This window comes from Myotis lucifugus, unplaced genomic scaffold (genome assembly GCF_000147115.1).
Source record: "Myotis lucifugus unplaced genomic scaffold, Myoluc2.0 scaffold_198, whole genome shotgun sequence".
In the NCBI taxonomy this organism is placed as follows: Eukaryota; Metazoa; Chordata; class Mammalia; order Chiroptera; family Vespertilionidae; genus Myotis; species Myotis lucifugus.
Genome location: NW_005871246.1, coordinates 792,230 through 815,183, shown reverse-complemented (window position 1 = coordinate 815,183; position 22,954 = coordinate 792,230). Strand labels below are relative to the sequence as shown.

Genomic DNA, 22,954 nt, shown 5'->3' with positions numbered 1-22,954 from the left:
TTTAAGGATCTACATAGAAGGGAGGGGGCACTTCATGGTACACAGGCAGTTGGTAACTCCCGTAAGAGGGGCTGCATCTGCTTGGGGAGGGCTCCAGAAAGGTCCCCAAAGATAGTGTTTCCTGGGCCACAACATATAATGACAGCAGCGGGTCCATGCGGCCGAAGGGCACGGATCCTGAGATCAAAGCTTCGGAGGCTACAGGGCTGGTGCTGGCGGGGAGGAGGGCCAGGGTGAGGCTGGGCAGTCAGAAGAAACGCTCCCACGCCGCAGTCACCACCAGGGCCCTGGAACCCTCCTCCTGGCGTGGGGAGCACTGGAGGCTCTAAGCTGGGAGCCGGTGAGAGCTGCCCTTTGGGAGCCTGATTCTGGCTGCAGGAGGAGAGTGGGTGGGGACAGAGGGAAGAGAAGCAGGAGGGCTGCTGCCTGCTGCAGGCAGGACGAGGATGGGACCCGGGGTGGGGGGAGAAGGACCTGGGGGCCGCGCTGGAGGCGGAGTCCCAGGGACCCAGCAGGGCTTGGTCAGGGATTAGCAGGGGCTGCAAGAGGCAGGGGTCCAGGAGATGTCCGGCTCGCTGCTGCCCCATTGGGTGGGTGGTGGTGCCTTCTCCTCAGATGGGAAACGTAGATTTAATAGAAGCCGGTACGAAATGCCATCCCCACTAGGATGGCCACTATTAGAAAAAGGTGGAGAAATAGAACCCTGGTGCACCGTCGGGGGGAATGTAAAGTGATACAGTCACTGTGGAACACAGGCTAGCAGGTCTTCAAGAAATTGAACCTGGAACCATATGACCCAGCCACCCCGCCTCTGGGTGCCCGCCCACAAGAACTGAGCCTCCAAGAGAGAAGTGTCCAACCATGTGTGGAGCAGCGTTGTTCACAGTAATGAAACCTGGGAGCGCCCCCGGTCTCCATCACCAGGTGAACAGACAGACAAGCTGTGTTCACACTCACCATGGAGTAATACTCAGCCTTAAGAAGGGAGGGGTTCTGGCACAGGCTACGCATGGAGGGGCCTGAGGACATTATGCTGAGTGAGATGAGCCAGTCACAAAAGACAAATACTGTATGACTGCACTCACTGAGGCCCGAGAGGAGTCACGTTCATGGACAGAACCCGAACAGCAGTTGCTAGGGGCTGGGAGAGGAGGGAATGGAGAATTTGTTCAATGGGGACAGTTTCTGTTTGGGAAGATGAAAGTTTTGAAGGCGGACGGTGGTGATGGTTGTACAACATTATGAATGCATTTAATACCACTGAACTATACACTTAGAAATTGTTAGATGATACAATTTATATTATATGCCTTTTATCCTAACTTTAAAAACTGTAACCAAAAATGCCATGGCCACCCAGGGCCAAGGAGGGTGAGCAGCGTGCTCTAGAGGAGTTCAGCTCAGGCCCCTCCGCAGGGACGGCGAGGCGCTGGGCCCCATGCGGCTCTCGGTGACCCCCTTCTGTGTGCCCACAACAGGCCCTGACCCAGACCTGGCCTCAGACCCCTTCTCAACCCAGAGCCCGAGGCAGACGACCCATCAGAGACGGCGGCAGCCATTCCCCTCAAACTGCTCCACATCCAGACTAAACCAGAACCAGGCCTTGGCTGTGGTGTCCCCGCCCAGCACCTCGGCCAGCGCCAGTGAAAACCAATAACAGGTCCCAGCGACTGTGGAGCCCTGGGTCATCTCGCCCAGTTCAGACACTTCATGTAACCGCTCACACCTCCTGCTGGGTGAATAACTAAGAGGGGGCCTCAGTCAGAAAGGGGAGGGACCGCGCCTGCTGGGGTGGGGGTGGGGGCAGACAGCAGTGCTCCCGCAGGAAGCCCAGACTGCACGCCACCGCCCATGACTGTGGTGAGGCTCAGACCCTCTTATAACCCCGCACCAGGCCTCATGCAGGCAGCCTGGAGAAGGGAGATGGTCAGGAAGTGAAGCTGGCTTGGCCACGGTGGGAGCATGGCCCTGCACCCCACCTCCCGGCCTGCCCATGCCCACACATGGGGCATCTGGAAGCCCCCTTTTCCTTCACTGTCCTCCCTTGCCAGTTGTCCCCTAGGTCTGTGTCAGATGCACAGGTAGAGAGAGAGGGATGGGAAGAGGGGGGGACAGAGAGACCAAGACAGAGATATAAACAGAGGCAGAGACAAAGAGAGCTGGAGTGAGAGACAGAGACAGACACAGAGAGGGCATCTGGTCCTAAAGCTCCTGAGTGTCCCCGGAAGACAGAGCACCGAGTTCTCCACCTGGATGCGCTGCGTCTGGGCTTCAAACCCCGCCTGGCTGCTGCGTGGCTGTGGCCTCAGGAAGTGACTTTCACTCCTAGTTCTCTTTTCCTCTTCTTACAAGGACACCAGCTGCACAGAATCAGGGCCCACCCTCACGAGACCTCACTCAATTACCTCCCAAACGCCCCATCTGCGAAGAGTGACTGTGAGGATCAGGGCTTCACCTGTGAACTGGGGGTCACCATTCAGCTCATAGCAAGTGGTGCATTCGGAAGGAGGTCAGACTGACAAGACCCCAAATCACAGTGGCTTACGGCCTAATACCTGCCGCCACACGGATGAACCGAGGACGCGATGCTGGGGAAAGCAGCAGACACCGAAGGACAGACACGGGGTGACTGCATTCCTAGGAAAGGTCAGCAGACGAAAAGCAGAGGCTCCCAGGGGTGGGTGGGACTCACTCTCAGTGAGTACAGGTCTCTGTTGGGGGTGGGCTATCGAGCAGTGACCCCACCCTCGGCAGCCCCACTTGGGACAACTCTGCAGAGGCTGGACGGGAGGTGGTCAAGGTCCCCCCTCGTGGGGGCGGAGGTGGAGGGGCAGGTGGCATTTCTGGGCGTGCACTTGGTGGCAGGTGTGTGTGCACGTCCCGCACCTCCCTTAACCCAGGTCCTCCTTTGAGGCTGGAAGTGCGGGCCTGGGACAGCCACACTGTCCTCTGTGCGGGGCTGGGACACTGGCTGGTGCTGTGCGAATCGGCCTTTAAATATTTTGAATGTCACCCCTGGGGACAGTGTGATTCTTAGGGAAAACAGGACATGGAAGTTAAAACTGAGAAAGGATTCCTGTTCTGTGGACAGGGAAACTGAGGCTCGAGGAGAAACAGCTCCGCCAGGTGGCTGAGCTGGGTGGGGTCAGGGGGGTCGTGTGGCAGTCTTTTCATGACCAGCAGGTGGCCACGCTCCTAGGAAGCTCACTGCTCTGGCGGGAAGTGGGGGGGTGGGAGGGGCTGAGAAAGCCCTCAGGGATTGTAACAATCAGCATTGGTATTTTCACCTTGAGATTTTGGGAACCAGCAACAAACTCACTAACCAATAATTTAACCACCAGGAGGGGGCTCTCCAGTTGGGCTCTGAGTCCTGTCCCACACACATAGATCCTGTTCCCAGAGTTCACTGAGCTGTGAGCACCCGGGCCTAGGTGACTCCACCCCCTCAGTGTATGGAATCGTGGAATCAAAGGAGCTTCAAGGAGAAAGCAAAGCAGAGCAGAGCTTCGAGGAGGCCAGGCTGCGACAGTCCCCAGCCCTTTGCAGCCCCACAGAGCCACACCCCCCCTTGGCTAAGATACGCTGGGTCACACCCTTTGGGTATTTGGCAACAAAGGGAGGCCTAACTGTGGGACAATATTTTCCCAGAACCAACTGGGGGTGGGGGTGGGGGTGGAGAAGGAGGGGCTTTATCAGGAGTCCTGGTCGGCAGGTGACCGGTGCACGTGTGTGTGGTCACCCTAGGCCTGGGTGCTCACAGCTCGGTGAACTCTCGGAACTGGATCTACGTGTGCGGGACGGGACTCAGAGCCCAGCTGGAGAGCCCCCTTCTGGCGGTTAAATGATTGGTTAGTGAGTTTGTTGCTGGTTCCCAGAATCTCAAGGTGAAAATGCCAATGCTGATTATTACAATCCCTGAGGGCTTCTTGGTGGCAGGGACATGCTGAGCATTCCACAGGCAACCTCCCCTTCCATTCCCAGCTGCCCCAGGAATGAGGTCGGTCATCCTGCCTGATGTACAGATGGGGAAACCGAGGCCCAGAGCAGTGAAGGCTGGTCTGACCCTACAGCCCACACCGCTTACTACTCAGACGTGATCATCTGTATCAGAAAGATGCCCTCTGCTCCTCCTCGCTCCTATACCTGCAGGGCACTGAGAAGGAAACGTCCTGACTTCAGGGAGCTCAGAGAGTCCCAACAAATAAATAAAAACTCCTGCACCACAAATAGATGCCAATACAGAGGGGAAAGGAAGTGCTTTGAGATCACAAAAGGGGACCAACTGACTCCCTCTTGGGTTGGGGGTGAGCTCAGAGAGGTGGGTTTAAACTGGGTCTTGAAGGATGCATAGGAGCTCGTTGACTAAGCTGAAGGAAGCCATTCCAAGCAGAGGGAACAGCGTGTGCAAAGAGGAAGGCTGCCCAGGGGTGGCAGTGCTGGACTGTGGCCAGGAGTGGTGGCAAGAAAACAAGGAAGCTGGTCATCTGGCTGGGAATCTGGCCTTTATCTCAGAGGATTTGAAGCACTGGAACAGAGAGATCAGATTCCTGCTCTTACAGCTGCTGATCGGCCCGGCCCGTCTGTCCACTGCAGAGATGACTGGACATAAGCACTGAAGACGGGCAGCTGTGAGCTCTCCCAGAGGAGGGCGCTGTGGAGCGCAGGTCCCCAGGCCCTATTTCTGCTCTCCCTTCTCTGCACCAGTGGAGATCTCCAGGGAGCTGGATCCCAGGCCCCTGAGATTGGCCACCTCAGTTGGTTCCACCCTAACTAGCATCCTGGCCAGTCCTTCGGGACCTCCAGGAGGCCAGTCTGACAACCAAGCCTGGAGTACAGTAAGTGCCTCCATGGGGTTGGACCCAGATGGCCAGATCTCCTCTTTGCTCCCACAATTCCCTTCTTCCCAAAGTGCCACCAGCCAGCTCCTCCCCTTTGAGAAGAGCAGGCCTGCAGATCTCACCTCAAAGCTTCATCAGGGGGTGGTGCCAGCAGTCACAGCCTCAAGGTCCAGGAAAAGGATGGGGTGCCAGCTCAAGGGGGCTTGTGGCTGAAGCTCTGAGCCCTCCCTGGGGACCTCCAGGGCCCCTTCCTGTGCTGAGGATAGGGGAGGAGACCAGGACACATGGCCCTGCTGCAGGGACCCCACCCTGCAACACCACTATGCTCTAAGCTGTCAGCCCAGCACGTCTTGGCAGCACCGGGGGCCCAGTGTTGTCCCAGGCACAGGGAAAGCAAACGGGCTTGGGAAAATGACGGGTATTAAGCCACAGGGCCAAAATTCATACATCTAAATATTCATCAATATATACTTTTAGTCTTTTCTCTTTTTTGCAAGGATAGCCTCACCTTACACATGCGAGGGAAAACATAACAGTGGCTCTGGGTGGTGGGACCTGGAGGCTGCATTTTTACCAGATTCTTTAATAAAAAGAGGAAGAAAATAGTAACATTAAAAACAGGCTGAGGCAGAGACAAATGGGGCCCAAAGGCCATCCTGAAAGAATAGTGAGGAAAGGCCCCTCCCCTAGCTGGGGGCTGGAAGGGAAGGGGAGTCTTATTTCAGAGTCTCAGAGTACAGGGGTCCCACTCACCAGCATGCCACATCTCTCTTACCCACCAGCTGCCTCTCTGGGTTACTGCATGGCACTCTTGCCAGGGCAATCTTGCTTTGCTGACCTGCAGGGTTGGGTGGGCCTAGCTCCCATACAAACAGCACGGAGGGACCAGGAGCCATACTTGCCTGGAGATGAGCCAGCACAGGGAGGGGCCTTCACTCTCTGGTCTCAGGGGACCAGCCAGCAGCCTGGAGAGAGCCCATCAGCCTCCCCAAGGGCTGGGAGCAGGAAACCCCCACACCTGCTGCCGCAGGACAGACTTTAGCAGTCAGTGTATCAGTCAGGCTGGGCTAACAGCTGTAACAAATAGGCCCAATGATGGACAATGGCTCCGATGAAACAGACATTTATTTCTTGTTCATGTAAAGTCAAATCCAGGTTTTCCTGAAACAAGAACCACACACTGACCACAACTGACTGCTGACCTCACAAAGAGGCCTCTTGGGCCCAATGCCTTCAGAGTTACTCAGCACATCTAGGAAATGTTCTTGCAGAAACAAACAAGCAAACACCAAATCTGGTCAAGCCTCTTGGTCTATCACCTTCAGGAAATCCACGGAGGAACATATTACACACCCCAAAGCACTCAGCAAAACCCAGACTGGACAGTTCCGTAAGACAAACAAACTGGTTGTCTCAACTAAAAATTGCAAGGAAAAAAGGCAGGGAGGGAACCTCGAGCTTAAAAGAGATCTAAGAGACCCATCAACCAATGACAACATATGGATCTTATGTTAACCCTGTTTAAATAAATAATTAAACATGAGGCAGCCAGCAGAATGAGAAGCCTGGCAGGATTTTTAATGATATTAGGAATTGCGTTATTTTTTAGGTGAGATGATATCGAAGTCATGGTTTTATTTCTAAATTATTTTTTAAAATACATTTTTATTGCTTTCAGATGGGAAGGGAGAGGGGGAGAGAGAGATAGAAACATCAATGATGAGAATGATTGATTGGCTGCCTCCTGTACGCCCCCTACTGGGGATTGAGCCTGGTTCACAGGTCAATTCTCAGCCACTGAGCCACGCCGACTGGGCTATTTCTAAATTATTTTTTACCTGTATCAATGGAATGGTATGATGCCTGAAATGTGCTTCAAAAGTAACCGTGGGGGAGGGTAAAAAAAAAGATGAGTCATGAGCTCCTAATGGTTCAAGCCAGGTGAGTGGCCCATGGCGTTCATTATTAGACTGCTCTTTCCACTTTTGCATATGTTTGAAAATTTCCATAATACAGAGTAAAAATAAAGTTAAATAAAAGTAAATGGCACGCCCATGTTCACAGCAGCATTATTCACAATAGCCAAAAGGTGTAAGTAAACCGAGTGTTTGTCGATGGATGAATGGATAAACAAACTGCTGTATCTCCAGACAATGATTTTTCTAATGTTAAAAAGGAATGAAGCAGCCCTGGCTGGTGTGGCTCAGTTGGTTGGGCATCATCCCGTGCACCAAAAGGTTGCAGGTTCAATTCCCTGTCAGGGCACATGCCTGGGTTTCGGGCTCAATCCCCCGTAGGGGGCATGCCAGAGGCAGCTGATGGATGTCTCACCCTCACATAGATGTTTCTATCGCTCTCTCTCCCTCTGCCTTCCATTCTCTCTAAAAATCAATTAAAAAAACTTTATAAAACAAGGAATAAAGCACTGACACTTGCCATACCATGGACGAACCTTGAGGACAATATGCTAAGTGAGATAAGTCAGTCACAAAAGTTAAATACTGTATGATTCCGCTCATTGGAGTTTCCTAGCGCAGTCAAATTCACAGAGGGCTGCCAGGGGCTGGTGAGGGAAGGCAGAGTTAGTGTTCAATGGGAACAGAGTTTCAGTTTGGGAAACAGAAGTTCTGTGGACGGATGGTGGTGATGGTTGCACAACGTTGTGAATGTGTTTAATACCACTGAACGGTACACTTAAAAATAGTTAAGATGGTGAAGTTTATGTTATGTGTATTTTACCACAATTAAAAAAAACTGAATGTTCCTCATTGGCTGTGGCTCTCCTCCAGGTGGTGACTCAGGACCCAGGTGTCTTTGATACTCGACACTGGCTTCCAAGGCGCCACATGTGTTTGGTGAAGCCGAGAACCCAGAGGGGAAGGTGAGTTCACTCTCATGGAGCACAGGGCCACCTCAACACGGGGAGGCCAGAGACGCCATCCAGCTGTGCGCCGGGGGGAAGGGGACTGGACTGGTGGGCCGAGAGCCAGCCCTGCACAGTCATGCTGGGCCCAGCAACCAGGGGGAGCAGAGGAAACGGAGCCTTGTTTTGCTTGAAGTTTTCTTGTTGCCCTGAATACATTCCTACTCAAGGCCATTTTCGAAACAGAAAGTGATGCATCTGCCGGAGGCAGCAGGGAGCGGTGGGTGTGGGCCTGGTCCCTGTGAAGATTTGATACTCCCCGTGCAGCTCCAGAGACGCGGTTAAGAGCACAGAGCAATAACAGCGAAGGGCATGACAGGAACAGGCCCCGTGTCTGGGCACTGCGTCGTTTCCCGGGGCCACTGCTACAAACTGGCACGCAATGGGTGGGTCAGAACAAGAGAACTTCAGCCGCACAGTCCTGGAGGCCAGGAGTCTGGAACCCAGGTGTGGGCAGGGCCACACTCCCTCCTGAGGCTCTAGAGGAGGGTCCTTCCTGCCTCCTCCAGTGCCTGGGGGTTCCAGGTGCCCCTTGGTTTATGGCCACATCCCTCCCATCTGCCTCTCCACGTGTCTCTGAGCCCCCACGTGGCCTTCTTATGAGGACACCTGTCACTGGGTTAGGGTCCGCCCTACTCCAGTCTGACCTCATCTTAACAAACTAAATCTGCAAAGACCCTACTTCCAGACAGGCCACACCTGAGGTTCGGGGTGGATATGAATTTGGGGGCACTGTTCAGCCCCAGCCAGGCCCCATGGTAAGTACTGTGCTCTCACCAGCCCCAAGAGGGGGTGTTCTTATCCATTTACCATGCGGGGCAGGGCGCGGGGGGAGCTCAAATGGAAGAGGGGGTGGGGCCCAGAGAGGCCGAGGTGAGATGGGAGACAGACAGACATACTCTTGCCTCCCTGACACTCTTGACCTCCCAGGTGCCTCGGTGGCATCCCAAGGCCAGGAAGGGCTCAGGGTCCAAGCAGCTTCAGTCTCTCTTGCTCGAGGCACTCACATCAGGGAGGCTCTTTTAACTCCTCTAACGAGAGCTCACCAGGACCTTCGGGCAGGAGGGATGTCTGGTCGTCAGTGTAGAGCAAATGCAGGTGACAGGGAAGAAGACACAAATATTTATTAAAAACCCAAGTTGTGGCCCTAGCTGGTTTGGCTCAGTGGATAGAGTGTCGGCCTGCGGACTGAAAGGTCCCGGGTTCGATTCCGGGCAAAGGCATGTACGTCAGTTGCAGGCTCCTCCTCGGCCTGGGCCCTGGTCAGGGTGAATGCAGGAGGCAACCAATCGATGTGTTTCTCTCACATCAATATTTCTCTCTGTCTTTCCCTCTTCCATTCTCTCTAAAAATCAATGGGAAAATATCCTCGAGTGAGGATTAAAAAAAAAAAAAGCCCTAGCTGGTTTGGCTCAGTGGATAGAGTGACAGCCTGCAGACTGAAGGGTCCTCGGTTTGATTCCAGTTGGGCACATGCCCGGGTTGTGGACTCAATCCCCAGTAAGGGGTGTGCAGGAGGCAGCCGATCAATGATTCTCTCTCATCATTGATGTTTCTATCTCTGTCCCTCTCCCTTCCTCTCTGAAATAAAATAAATAAATATATTAAAACACACATACACACAAAACCCCAAGTTGTGAACAGTTCTCCAAAGAAGTTGCATGTGGCCAATAAGCACGCGCGCGCACACGCACACACACACACACGCGCACACACACACATGCACACACACGCACACAGACACACACACGCACACACACAGACACACACACGCACACACACACGATGCTCAACATCACTTGCTATTGGGGAAATGAAAATCAAAACCACAAGGAGACGCCACTGCACAGCCACTAGTATGGCTAGATTCAAAAGTCAGATGACTGGCTGGGTGGCTCAGTTGGTTGGAGTGTTGTCCGGTACACCATAAAGGTTGTGGGTTCAATTCCCAGTCAGGGCACATACCCAGGTTGCGAGTTCAATCCCCGGTCTGGGTATGTAGGGGAGGCAACTGATTGATGCTTCTCTCTCACATCAATGTTTCTCTCTTTCTCTCCTTTCCTCTCTCTCTAAAATCAATTTTTAAAAAATTGTTATTGATTTCAGAGAGGAAGGGAGGAGAGAGAGATAGAAACATAAATGATGAGAGAGAATCATTGATCAGCTGCCTCCTGCACGCCCCCTACTGGGGATGGAGCCTGCAACCCAGGCACGTGTCCTGACTAGGAATTGAGCATTGACCTCCTGGTTCATAAGTCAATGCTCAACCACTGAGCCACACCAGTTGGGCTCTAAAATCAATTATTAAAACATTGATTTAAAAAAAAAGTCAGACAACAACAAGTGTTGGTGAGAATGTGAAGAGACTGGAACCCACCCTCACTGTTGATAGGAACACAAAATAGGGTGGCCGATGTGGAAAACAGTGTGGCAGTACCTCAAAAAGTAGCAGTTCCACTCCTAGGTTTATAGCCAAGAGAACGGAAAACATATCCACACAAAAATGTGTACACAAATGTTCATAGGAGGATTATTCATAATAGACAAAAGTAGAAACAACTCGAATGTCCATCAGTGGGTGGCTGGATAAAGAAAAGGTGTTCTATCCATTCCATGGAATACAACTCAGCCGTAAAAAGAGATGAAGCTCTGACACATGCCACAACATGGGTAAACCTTGAAAACGTAACACAGCCAGCCGCAAATGAGCACATATTGTGTGATCCCACTTATATGAAATGTCTAGCATAGGCAATTCACAGAGGATGTAGGTTTGTAGTTGCAGGGGCCTGGCGGGAGGGTGATGAGGAGTGACTGCTAATGGGTAACAGGTTTCTTTAGGAGATAAAATGTTCTGAAAGTAGATAGTGGTGATGGTTGCACAACTCTGTGAATATACTAAAAACCACTGAATTGAACTACCAAGCAAAATAGAGACAGACTCATAGATTGAGAGCAGGCAGACAGCTCTGGTGGATGGCAGGGGGGTGGGGTGGGGGGGGGTGTTAGGAGAGAGTGGAGAGAATTGACCAAAAAAGAAAAAATAGAGAGAGAACGCATGGACATGAACAACAATGTAGAGACTGGGAAGGGGTGGGGGGAGGTGGAAGAGGGCATAGAGGAGATGGATGGTGATGGAAAAAATAAAATAAATTAGAAAAAACCAAAATAATAAATTGCACACTTTAAAAGGGTGATTTTATGGTATGTGAATTCATCTCAATAAAAACAAAGCACCGGAGGCACTTCTATTGTTTCTCATAGACGTGCATCAATGAATCCCTACACGGCTCCCTTCTGAGGTTTGTTCGCCCAGCACCCCCATGAGGGACTGACCCTCCCCGACTCTGTGTCCTAATTGGGTGTTAGTCAGGGTGTCTGCCTCTGATCACCCCTCACATTTGTGGTGGGTACATGACCCAGCTGGTCAATCAGAAAATCCCATCCCTCGTGGGCAGTGAGGTGACTCCAGCGGAGCCCACAGCCTTTCCAGGCCAGTGCTATCCAGGTGCTGGGAGGAATCGGGCTTCCCTCGCCTCCAGGATCGAGAGCTGTAAGTGTTCTGTGAGAACAAACCTGCTGTTCTTTCCTACCACATACGCAGACAACCTGCTGGCGAATGAAATTAACACAGGGAGGAAAGCAGAACCGAGAGAGGAAGAGGAGGACAGAGGCCTGACATGATCTGAACCCTGACCCAGCGGGAATGAAAGCCAATACGACGCCTTTCCGTTTGACCTAATTTGAGCTGTGATTCTGTTGCTTGCAACTGAGTCCTGATTAATAGAGACAAATCACATTTTACACAGACACAGGTTTGGAGAAAACCCCAAGTGGTCAAAACCACCTCTGGTTATACATTTAGGGGTTCTGTTTTACAAAATACACAGATCTTCCAAACAATGGAAACCAAGCTCAGCAAGGGGCTTCCGCAGTGAGAAGTTCCCATTTCCCATCTTGTTCCTTTCAGACCTGCCTCTGTTTCTCCCTCCTGCCTCCAAGCTGGTAGGGCTGAACCATAACTCTAATGCTCCAATGGTGTGACTTCCCTGGGCACGAGGCAGCTGGCAGAGGGTGAGCTGGGATGAGTGACCCACTGCCTGGCAGAGCCCATTAATGGGTCTTGGAGGCAAAGGGCCACCGAGGGCAAAGTCTGGGGTGATGGTGGTGGAGGGGACCTGACGACAGACAAAGCCTGGACCTCACCCTGGAGGAGTGGCTGGGGCATTGTGAGAATAGTGACATCTGTAAGCAGTGGTGGGTTCTTTCAGTAACTGAGATAAGGCCCCTTCCATCTCACCAAACCACCTGTAAAGTCCATCACATACATCCCTGCCAGTGTAGGTCCTTTTTCATGGGAAATTCATGCTCACAAAAAGCCAGGGAACGCTGGAGCAATGCCCACAAGGTTGGAGGCCCCGTGCATGAGCACTCGAGAACCTGAGAACCAAATTAATTTGGGGGTAGGGGTGTGGGGCTTGAGCTAAACCTGGGCTGTCCAGGTGAGTAGCGAGTTCTGATCCAAGCTCTCTGGAGGGCAGGCTTGATTCCAGAGGCAGGAGCTGTGCTTTACAGAGTTGAGATGAAGAAACAGGAAGAAAGGCATTTGCAACCACCAGAACAGCCTGGTGTGGGGCTATGTGCCCCACAGTGGGCTTGAATGGACCCCCAAATTTACGTCCACCAGGAACCTCAGAGTGTGACCTTATTAGGAATAAAATCTTTGCAGAGACAATTAAGATAAGGTCATACTAGATTAGGGTGGGCCCTAAATCCAATGATGTGTTCTTATAAGAGAAGACACGGAGACACAGAGAGGAGGAGGCCACGTGAAAATACAGGTAGAGAGGGAAGTGATGTGGCCACCAGCTAAGGAATACCTGCAGCCACCAAGAGATTGAAGAGGCAGGAAGGATCCCTTCCTAAAGCTTCGAGAGGGAGCAGCTCTGCCAACACCTTGATTTTGGACCTCTGGCCTCCAGGACTGCGAGAGAATAAATTTCTGTTGCTTTAGGCCCCCCAGTTTATGGCACTTTGCTATGGCAGCCCCAGGACACTCACACAGAGATGATCAGCATTGTCTCAAAAAGGAACAATGGTCCAGTGTAGCTGGAGCTCATGGTGTGTGGGGAAGACACTCCTTTCTTCCTTCAAGAACTACCCACTGAACCAGTAAGCTGTATCAGTAAGCTATTTCCACAACAGTGCTGTGTAACAATCCCCCCAACAAAAGTAAGTGGCTTAAAATAATCATTTATTTTTTGCTCATGCATCTGAGTCATCCCAAGGGCCCCTCATCCTCAGGGACGGCAGGGGTGGGAGTGGGGTTTGCGGGGGGCGGGGGGTAATGGGTGCTCCCAAAGCATGTTGTCCTGACATTGGCAGAAGCACAAGAGGGGCCAGCATACAAGAATACAAAGCCTCCCAGGGCCTCAGCGTGGGAGTGGCACATCATCACTGACATCCCATCCCACTGACCAAACCAAGGTTCGAGTTAGGGGCTGAAAAGTCACAGGGCAAAGGGCGTGGGCCCAGCATGGGGAAGAGGAATCAGGACCAAGGGTGAAATCTACCACAGCACCTTCAGGCTCCCAGCTGGACTGAAATGAACTTAAATGGAATTAAGCAAACTTCTCAGATCTGACCAGTGTGGACATGGCTGTCCCAGGCACCGAGGGCGCCGTTTCACTCAGGTGGGGAAACGGAGGCCTGGTGACTGCCAAGGAGTCGAAGGCAGGAAAGTCCTTTCCACACCTGTCTCCCTGCCTGCCTAACATGTCACAGGAAAGTCAACCAGGTGTCCTAGCTTTCCTTGAGATATCGTTACTCTTCACAACAACCCCGTTGGACACACACTATCTTCAACCCATTTTACAGAGTTGAAAACGAAGGCCCAGGGAGTTTATGCACCTGGCCTAAGGCCAGAGAGGCAAGAACAAGAGAACCACTCACCATTTCTCTCAAGGATGGAGAAGAAATGGGCCCCGGCTGCAACAGGATGGTTTGGGGTTAGACTTACAGGAAAAATTCCCACAGTCACCACATCTGGGGACATATCCAGGGCCTTCCTCCAGGGCCTTGTAAACGGCAACAGCTTTTCTTGGGAAGAAGGGAGCTCAGGGAAGGACAGATTAAAGGCTCCACAGCCCCTGGGCCTACTCTGGGCCCAGGACCCCTGGCCCGGGATTGTCCTGGACGCAGCCAGCACAGGGCTGGCTCCCTGTTGCCTCACGTCACCCAAGGTGCTTCCAAGTGCCAAGTGGGAAAGCTGCCTGTGGGTGAGTCAGAGGCTCTGTGCATTCTGTCTAACAAGTGGCAGAGTGAAGTGCCAGATCCTCATTGCATCTGACAGCCCGCATCCCCGACCCCGTGCTCAAGGGTGAGACACAGTGGGGCGAGGACCAGAGATGGTGGAGGTGGAGGCAGGAGCCGGCTCCTCAAGTCCCAAGCCCCCGACACCTGCCAGCCCCGGAGAAGCACCATAGAGATGCTAGACACAGGCCCAAGGTCAAGAGTTCCTGGATCTCTGGGAAGGAACCCAAGGTTTGTGGGCACACCCAGCCCTGGGACAGCAGCTTCTCACCCCCAGCCGAGCCCTCGGCTGGCCCTGCATCTGGTCATTTCCCAGGATCTTGCACCCACCTAGTCTCTCCTTCTCCGTTTTTTGCCTGTTTGTTTTTTATGTCCAGAGGGCAGAGTTGGAACAGATGGCTGTCACCCGTGTGACATGTGGCTGGCCCTCCCCCTGAGGCAGGAAGCTGCATGTACCCTGCACAGAGGGCCCAATTCCACAGGATCTGGAGGCACGGCTGCAAAGCAGGCTACCGGGTGGGGCAGGAAAGGGGTGGGCATGCCCATTCTAGGCGGGATGGCAGGGGAACACGGTGGTGGTATGCCCTGTCTTCAGCCAGAACGGGAATGCATGGATTTCCTATGGAGCTGTTGCAAGTCTCCACACGCTCAGCGGCTTCAAATAATACACATTGCTCATCTTACAGTTCAGGAGGTCAGAGGGCCAACTGAGTCTACTGGGGCTGAGATCAAGGTGTTGGCAGGGTTGTTTCTTTCTGGAAGCTCCAGGGGAGAATCTGTTTCTTCATGTTTCTCAGCTGCTAGAGGCCGCCTGCATTCTTAGCTTGTGGCCACATCACTCCAACCTCTACTTCCGTCATTCCAGCTCCTTCCTCCTCTGGCCCTTCTGTCTTCCTCTAATAAGAACCCTGTGATTACACTGACCCACCCCTCCTCAGATAATCCTGCACAACCCCCTCATCTCAAAATCTTAATTTAGCCCTAACTGGTTTGGCTCAGTGGATAGAGCGTCAGCCTGTGGACTCAAGGGTCCCAGGTTCGATTCCGGTCAAGGGCGTGTACCTTGGTTGCAGGCACATCCCCAATAGGGAGTGTGCAGGAGGCAGCTGATCGATGTTTCTCTCTCATCGATGTTTCTAACTCTCTATCCCTCTCCCTTCCTCTCTGTAAAAAAGCAATAAAATATATTTTTAAAAAAATCTTAATTTAATCACTCTGCAAAGTCCCTTTTGCCATGGACGGGGACAGCCACAGGTTCCAGGACGTAGGACATGGACCTCTTTGGGGGCTATCACCAGCCCACCTCAGGGAGAAACCCCTCGGGGGCACAGCCATGGTCAAGGCCACCCACCCACCACCTCCTCCTGCAGGCCTCCATCCCAGCCAAGGTAAACTGGTGCGGCCTTCTCCCCAAGCAATGTGGCAGCATCCCCCACAGACTTTAAACACACCCACCTCCCAGCCAGCAGTGCCTGCTCTGGGAGATCATGGTGCAAACATACCCACGCCAGCAGCAAGGTGGGTGGACGAGGAGAGTCTGCTGCTGTATTTGAAAGACTGAAAGATCGGACGCATCCAAAGCACTGATAGATAGAGTAAGGGCTGGACCAACAGGGGGCATTCCGTAGCCATTAGAGAAACATATGAGTCTAGATATGCTGATATGGAAAGATGTCCTTGATGTGAGTGAGGAGAAAAGCAAAACAAATTATGAAGCAACACGGACAGTGCAATTCCATTACATATAAGAAATCATGTAGGTATGACATACCTATCTGCATATGTGTTGAAAAGACTGTAATTTCCTGTGTCAACATAAGAAACATTCAAACCTGTAGAGAAATTTTGTGAGTTTATTTGAGCCAAACTGTCGACAATTGCCGGGAAGCAAAATATCAATGGACTGAGATAATGCTCCGGAGAATGACAGTTTTGCATCTTATTTTATACATTACAATCAAAGGAGAAGGTGTAAGTGGGTTACATGAAATCCACTGGTGATAGATTGGGGAGGCAGGAGAAAGCAAAGTGGGGAAACCTTTGGGATTGGATAATAAGTAAAATGATAGACACATTTCTTTTATATAGGTGGTGCGGGATAGTTAACCATCAACAATTAACTCAATAACAATGGGGGGATTTGTGGTCTCCACAGAGCAGTGCCTGTTCTTTGAGGGGTCTGAAAAAAGGAAGACTACTTTGACATTCCAATGACATATTATCTAGACGCAAAAAGGCAATAGATAGGCTCAGTTAAGGCAAAAGTTGACCTTTGTCAGGGAAGATACCGGCCTAGGACATGACTATCTGCCAGACCTGCTTTTAGTTAAAAAGTTTTCATTTCAGACCATCCTTTGTGGTTACTTTAGGTCTCTGAGTTTGCAAGGCCGCCACGCAGGCCTCCCCTGAGTTTGTCAGGTCAGCATGTGGCCCCTTTCATCCACACCTGTAAGGAGATGAGCAGGTCCTGGTGCGACGCAGTTACTTCATCCCAATCTGTTTGGTTAAGATTTTACAAGAAGACCCTCCCTGAACAGGGCACGCCTGAGGCGTCTACACCAAATCTTCCCCATTCCAGCAGCAACGCTGTATTTGGAGAACATTCCAAAGGAGTCCGCCAACACCCCCATATTTACGACTAGGGGGTCCCTGAATTTAGCCCAGGTCTGAAGGGGCTGAGAGATGGAGCAGGGCAGAAGGCAGTCCCCAGGTCTAGTCCTGGCTCTGAGGCCCGGCACTGCCCTCTAATACAGGGGCGTAGCTCTAGGTCGTAACACCCACTGAGCCCACTTTCCTGGTCAGAGGTGGTCCCCATCCTTCAGAGGGCCTGCCTGCCCAGCGTGAGGGTTCTGAGTGCAACGATCAATTAGCCATGTCTGCCATGGTTGCAGGAGGGAGGAATGGCTGCCAACATGCCAAGAATTTGTCATTTCCCATCTAAATGCCTATCAAGGTCCCTCCCGGCTCCACCTGCCTGCGATTCTGCTCACTCAGCAAAGCATCACAAGACAAGGCGTCAGCTGACAGCCGGCACGCGGGCCTGTTGCTACAGCCCTGTCAACTGCCATGGCGACCTCAATGCACAGGAGCAGGTGTCCTCATCCGGCCAACCAGCTCCGGGAAGGCTCCCGCCTCCACCAGGACAGACAGATGCCCTCTGCGCCCCGGGCCTCTCAGCCCAGCCCTACCTCTTGCCCACACACCCATGTTCATCCGCGCTGCTCCCAGGGGAACAAGAGCTCCTCGAAAAGCACAGCCGTCCCTGTCCGCCTCCTCCTCACCCCTAAGCACAGCGAACGGTCACTCCCAGGAAGCAGAGCTGGCTCCAAGCTCTAGGCTGCGGGTTGAGCGCCAGAGGGAAGCCAGGCCAAGAAGTGGGGGGCAGAGATGCAGAGGGTTTGGAGCATCATCCTGCCCAGTGTGTTCTGGAGATCTGTCCCCCACCACTCCAGCCACACAACCCAAAGAGCAAGTTCAGAAGCCAACCTGGTCCCCTGCAGGGATCTCTGGGGGGGAAGGAGGAGTGTTGCACACAGTGAGTTCTCATCCTCACCTTCATGGACACCCCCATGCCTGGGTGCTGTGCTACACACACACACACACACACACACACACACACACACACCATCTGGTGTGATCCCCACCACACGGGACCCCTCTGCGGAGTCGGTGACCTGCCATGGCCACAGAGCAAGCCGATGCATCAGACTTGGACCACCTCTGTGGGATGTCGGGGCCCAGGCACCGCGACACTCACCTAAACCTCAGGAGCACACAGTTCTCTCTCCCATGAACTTTGCCAGAAGATGCTGCCTTGCTGGACCCAGGAGGGTCCACCTCGCACCCTCGAGAATCTGGGCACTAAGGGGCAAGCGGGATCCCATGGAAATGAGTGATCACTCAGCTGTGGCAACCCCTGCTCCCTATGAGCTTGACCCAGTCATCCCGTGCCCTAAGGTGGCCACAGCCACTGCCATACCTCCGTGTCCCCAGAACCAAAGGAAGTAGCCTCTGTCCTTGACAATGAGAGTGGGGCCGAAGCAGTTATACATTCATTCATTCCAAACTATTACACAGACGCTATGCTGTTAAGCCACACACAGTCCCAGGCTCCAGTGACTCAACAGTGAATCCCTGGCCTGGGGAGTTCAACACCTCCTCCTCTCAGCTCTTCACCACTTTGTAAAACCCTCCGACATCTCCTCACAGTAACGTTTGAGATAAATCACAGAGGAGGCAGAGAGAGGGGTCCCAGCAAAAGGAACACCACCAGGTTCCCATGTAACTCTCCCGGGGTCTGTAGGGTCCAGGAGGTCATGGGTTTAACAGCAGCCAGAACCCTCCCTGCCCGGCTGGGGGCAGATATAGCTAGCATAGCTAGCCGATCCCAGCACTCTCTCCCTCGGCACTGGGTGCAGTGTCAGACACCTGCTCAAGCATGAACCTTCAACCCAGGACACTGCTGAATGTCCTGGGGCCACCACACAGAGGTAGGAAGGAGAGGCAAACAGGCCACAGTCTGCCCTGACTGGCCCCCAGCTTGACTCTGAACAGCACCTTCATCTTCTTTATACCTTGGGGAGCTGTAAGGGTTTGCATGACAAAGGGCTCTGTGACTAAAAGGTCAAGTGTGACAACCTCTGCACTAGGGGTTCTCTATGCCTCTTTCATCTCTAGTTTAGATTTTGATTCCCAACCAGACCACAGGCTAGACCAGGACCTCTGCTGAGCAACAGGTGATGGCCATTAGGTTTCATCTTCCAGGCCAGCAGCTAGGAGCACTGTGATTGACTAGTTATGTCTGCCATGGGCGAGGCAAAGGGTGAGAAGCAGCAGGTGCAAAGGTGACATATTTGCTATTTAGGTAGAAGATACTTCATAAAAGTGTCCCGAGTGTATGAAGGCAAGAGAGGTCTTTATCTGTGGTCCATCCGAATACAGGCGCTTACAGCAGTTAGTTGAGAGTGCCCCTGAGTTTCCCACTTGACTAGGTGGCAGGGAAGAATGGAGTACAACACAGCCCGCCTCTGATGGGGGTTCACAATTTGGGGAAGAGGACCCTACAGGAGGAAGTCACAGGTGAAGGACGGCGGCGCCTTCTGCTCTGATCTCAACTCATCCAATCAACCCGCCTGGCTCTCCTGTCCCTCACCCTCGCCTCACACTGAAGACCCTGTCAGGGCACCCTCCACCTTCTGCCTCGTCGCAGGCACTTCTGTGGGCGTCTCCTCTCCGCTGTGGCCTCCTGTGAGAGAGGAGAGCGATGGTTCTCGGGGCAGCATCCTGGGGGCTCCTCAGGAATGCAGGTTCTTAGGCACCCACCTGCCGAATCAGAAGCTCTGGAGGTAGGGCCCAGCCATTTGCATCTTACACACCTTCCGAGGGTGCTGAGCTCACCTGAGAATCTCCTAGAGATGTGAAGGGCTCTGCAGCCCGGGAGCTCAGCATCTCAGGGCGGCCAGCATGTGTCTGAGCACCACAGGCAGTTCAGCACACAAGCGGCAGGGGCGGCGAGGGCCTGGGAACCTGCTGCAGACCCTGTCCCGGAGGAAGCCCAGCTCCCCCTTAGCTGTGCGGCCAGTCCCCGGCCCTTAGCCACTGTGGGCCTCTCTGAAATGCAGAGAATGGGACCACCTCTCAGAACTCAAACTCGGTGAGACCCCCATCTAACAAGGAAGCCTGTGTCCCCCTCCTAGCAGCAGCTGCCCCCGGCGCTCTGAGGAGGACACACCAACCCGTGTTTCTGATTCAGCTCAGTAACCCACGCCCAGCCGGCCATAGCTCCCTTGTTGCCTGGCGGTCTCTTTCTTTGGCTGTGACAGTGACCGGAGTCCACCCGGGGCCAGCCACTCCGCAGCCCCCTGGGGCCGCCGTGCCACTTTCACCCTCCACTGGAGGGTGGGCCTTGGGGTCTGGGGGGCACTGACCCTGCCGTCCACCTGCTGCTTTGTTCTTAAGGACGCAGCCTGTTCCCTCCTTTTTTCCAAATCTAAGCCCATTGAAAAAATACAGGACAAGAAGCTCCACCCACAGCCTGGAACGAGGCTCAGATGCCCATCGTGGTAACCAAGGACCTTGCCACTTCCGGCCTCCAAGGAGCAACCCTGGGCACCAGGAGCCAGCACGACAAGGTCACACGTGTAGATGTGCAGACATGCCCACTTCCCTGCAAAGCCGGGAGCTGGAGGGGGGAGGGCTTGGCATGGCTCAGGAGAGGGTCAGGGGGTCAGACGAGCACACCGGGCCCCACACAAGCTGAGGGCTGTGTGCGTTGCTCCTCCCGTCCTTCGATGGGAAATCATGCAGAGAGGGCAAGCCTCTTCCCCAGGTAACTCAGCAGCGATGGCCCAGGCTGGACACTGCTTTGACGGCTCCAGACACCACCTGAGGTTGGCCCCCCTCTCAGACAGGTTTTAAATGCCAGACTCTGCGACTCTGTTCCCATGATCTGGGAGACCCACTTAGGAGGAGATGGAGGGGACAAGGGGGCTGCGTCCCGCCCCCCCCCCCAGCACTGCACAGGTCCCGGCTCTGCATCAGCCCTCCCTCAGTGCCCATGCCTGTGTGTGTCTGAATGTGCATGTGCGTGTCTGAATTGTGTGGATATGAATGGATGTGAGTGGTGTGAGTGTGTTATGAGTGCGTGAGCGCGTTTGTGTGGGGTGTGTAAATCTGTGTGTACAGAGTGGGACACTTCAGTCAGCCAGGCTGGTTCTCAGAATGGGGTGGGGCTCCAAAGCCCCAAATGTAGAGATACATGCAACCAGGAACCCACTTTACTCTTCCCCAACCACCTGCCCAGGCACTAGTCACACCTTGACCAGACTTAATCCTCTCCCCTCCCTCGCTCAGTCCTCCCCACATCAAGAACACACCGGCAGAGGCCTCCCCAGGCAACGTGGGAGCACCAAGGCTGGCGGCCAATGCCCCACGGTCCTGAGCTGCCCCAACTTCTTTGTACCCCCCCTTGCCCTCCTGGCCCAGCACCCTGGCCCTCTCCTGGATCCTGCTGCTCATCGATCAGCCCTCATGAAACCCACACTCTTCCCTCCCCGGGGGAGCGGGCGGCCCCAGCCCAGGACGAAGCTGTCCTCACTTCAGTTCCCAGGGCTTCACGGCAGGCAGGCAGGCAGGCAGCATTACTCCTATTTCACAGACGAGGAAACTAAGGCTCAGAAACACTGAAACCTGCCGGGGTGGAGCTCCCTGCGTGTGCTGGCTCTGAGCTCTGCCCACACCACCACCTCGTTTCCTTAATGGAACCAGCACCCCCCATTTCTTGGGGATTTGTCAGAAAACTCCTCAGTCCTAAGACGTTTGCCTGGTCATCAGACGCTAAAATTAAACCAGTTCCGTGTCCACTGAATGCTGCGTTCCTGCCTCCCAGGCCCTTGGCCTCGAACTAACCTGCAGCCAGACGGGAGCGGTCACGAGCACCCCAAATCTTTGACGATGCTGGGGCCTGCCCTGCAACTGCTTCTTGTCCACTGAGGTCAGCAAAACATAATACAAAAAGATAAACACCGAAAGGAAAGAAATAGGGCAAAATGCTAACAAGAGTCTCTAGTGACATAGCAGACCAGACCTGATGTCGTTTTTCTCCTTTTCCATTCTATTTTCCAATTTTCCTATATGGGGCAAGTATTACCCTTACAATGGAAAAAATAACAACTGAACCTAATCTGATCCTAAAATACCAGGTGAGTCGTCATAAATGCGGCTCCTATTTATTTCTGCTGCCTGAACATGTCTGGGGGAGTAGAGGGGTGCGCAGAGCAATTCTGGCCTCGGTGTTCAGGGAGTAATGCCATTTTCCTTTCGGCCTTTTGGAATGGATTTCATTTCCCTCTGAAGCCTCAGATGCTGTGAGTGGCAGATATCCTGCCAACCACATTTTTGTTCTTCCACTGTGGATCAAAGGTCCCTGAAAACCACAACCAAATGAGCTAAAATTTTAATTAAGTGATGAGGTTGGGAAGGTCTGAGCATCCTGAGCCAGGAACTTTCCTGGAGTAACTCTAGGCTGTCCCTGGCTGGGAATACAGAATCATCCAGAAAGACGCTGCTCCGAGAAGCCTGTCTGGGCACCCTGAGGGACCGAAAGCAGCCCCCAGGCCCTTGTCCCAACGCCCAGGACTCTCAGGGCACCCGAGGGCCCTGCCCTGACCCAGGAAAACAAATAGATGGTGAAAGCTCCTGGCTAACTCCGTCAGGGATTGTTCCTTTAGAAGCCAGGAGTGTGGCAACCTGGGGCCTTGGGTTTCAACAGGGCAGCTTCCTTCAACCTGCGGCAGGCACCTGCCATGTTCCTGCTGCCCACAGCCTCCCACAGCCTCACCGGGACCACACCTGGGCTTACACGCTTACCTCTGCAGCTCCCAAGGAGACCCTCCCTGGGCACCCACTCTTCCAGCACTGAAGCCCCCACCCCTGCACTAATACCAAAGACACCTCAAAATCCAACATGGTGCCCAGCCACATCAACTCCAGACCTTCTGCTTAGGGTCCAGCAGCCCTGCCGACCCCAAACTCAAAGTCCTGCACCCCATTCAGAACAGCTGCTGGCCCGCAGCACCAAGTCTCGCCTGGCGCCTACAGCTGATCTGTCCAGTTGGTGCTGTCTCCCAGGGCCCAGGGACAATCTGGGCTGGAGGCCAGATGGCCAGGGCAGCTTTCACCCTCCTCCCACGTCCCAGCAATGCTGGGCACTCCAAACCCAGCTGGGAACGCGGCCACGGTGGCATTGCACCTTTCTCTTAGCCGGCACCATCCTATGCATCTTACCAGCAGAATGGCCCACCTTCTTTATCCATCAACATTTTACATTAAACACCAGCATATAAAATAGACCAAAGAGATACTGCTCTATTTAAGGAGGGGC

At 53.4% G+C, this 22,954-nt stretch overlaps 1 protein-coding gene across 1 annotated transcript in view; it reads right to left on the bottom strand.

The window, feature by feature from the left end:
- JPH3 (junctophilin 3) overlaps positions 1-22,954 on the bottom strand; it is a 115,295-nt gene that overhangs the window by 43,452 nt on the left and 48,889 nt on the right.